This window comes from Orycteropus afer, unplaced genomic scaffold (genome assembly GCF_000298275.1).
Source record: "Orycteropus afer afer isolate SDZICR_OR568_19922 unplaced genomic scaffold, OryAfe1.0 scaffold00033, whole genome shotgun sequence".
NCBI lineage: Eukaryota > Metazoa > Chordata > Mammalia > Tubulidentata > Orycteropodidae > Orycteropus > Orycteropus afer.
Window position 1 is genome coordinate 6,455,463 of NW_006921620.1, and position 1,734 is coordinate 6,457,196.

The following is a 1,734-nucleotide window of genomic DNA, read 5'->3' on the forward strand; positions in this document are numbered from 1 at the left end:
TTCCCTTCAAGGCTCAGGGGTCCAGGATTATCTTCTGTGTCTGTGTTAATTGGTTTCCCTTTTCTTTGTTGAAGAGGGTCTGTGCAGTTTTTCTGCCTAGTCCACCATCTTGCTGGAACTTGTATTTGACATTTCTTAAGCTGAAAGAACTGAAGAAAAAAAATCCAAGCCTCAAGTTGTAGTATTTGAAGTATTCTATGGACAAAATATTGACTGACTCAGGAAACATCAAAAGGACATGGAAGGAACATGCAGAGTCACTATACCAAAAAAAAATTGGGTGATTTCATGCATTTCTGGAGGTAGCATATGATCAAGAACCAACGGTACTGAAGGAAGGAGTCCAAGCTGCACTGAACACATTGGTGAAAAACAAGGCTTCAGGAATTGATAGAATACCAATTGAGATGTTTCAACAAATGAATGCAACATAGGAAATGCCTACTAGTCTATGCCAAGAAATTTGGAAGATAGCTACCTGACCAACTCACTGGAAGGGATCTATATACATGCCCATTCCAAAGAAAGGTGATCCAACATAATGTGAAAATTATTGCACAATATCATTAATATAACATGCATCTAAAATTTTGCTGAAGATAATTTATATATGGTTGTAGCAGTACATCAACCAGGAATTGTCAGAAATTCAAGTCAGATTCAGAAGAGTGTGTGGAATGAGGGATATCATTGTTGATGTCAGATGGATCTTGACTGAGAGAAAAGAATACCAGAAACATGTTTACCTGTGTTTTATTTGCTATGCAAGGCATTTGACTGTGCAGATCATAACAAATTATGGATAACATTGTGAAGAATGGAATTCCACAACACTTAATTGTGCTCAGAGAATCCTGTACATAGACCAAGAGGCCGTAGTTCGAACAGAACAAGGGAATACTATTGTTGCTGTTATGTGCCGTCAACTGGATGGCTTAAAATCAGGAAGGGAGTGCACCAAGGTTGTATCTTTTCACCCTATTAATTCAATCTGTTTGCTGAGCAAAAAATTTGAGAAGCTGGACTTTGAAGAAGAATGCAGTGTCAGGGTTGGAAGAAAACTCATTAACAACTTATAATATGCAGATGCCACAACCTTGCTTGCTGAAAGTAAAGATGACTTGAAGCACTTACTAATGAAGATCAAAAACTATAACCTTCAGTATGGATTAAACCTCAACATAAAGAAAACAAAAATCCTCACAACTGGACCAATAAGCAACTTAAATGGAGAAAAGATTGAAGTTGCCAAGGATTTCATTTTACTGAGATCTACAATCAATGCCTATGGCAGCAGCAGTCAAGAAATCAAACAACATATTGAATTGGGCTAATCTGCTGGGGGGGAAAATCTTTAAAATGTTTAAAACAAAGATGTCACTTTGAGAAGAGAGGCATGTCTGCCCCAAGTTATGGTATTTTCAATCACTTCCTATGCATGTAAAAGCTATACAGTGAATAAGAAAAATCAAAGAAGAATTTCTGTCTTTGATTTATGGTGCTGGCAAAGAAAGCTGAATATCCCACAGACTGCCAGAAGAATGAACAAACCTGTTTTGGAAGAAGTACAGCCAGAATATTCCTTAGAAGGAAGGATGGCGAGACTGTCTTACACACTTTGGACATGTTATCAGGAGGGACCAGTCTCTGAAGAAGAACATCATGGTAAAGTAGAGGCTCAGTGAGAAAAAGGAAGACTCTCCATGAGATGGACTGACATAGTGACTGCAGCAA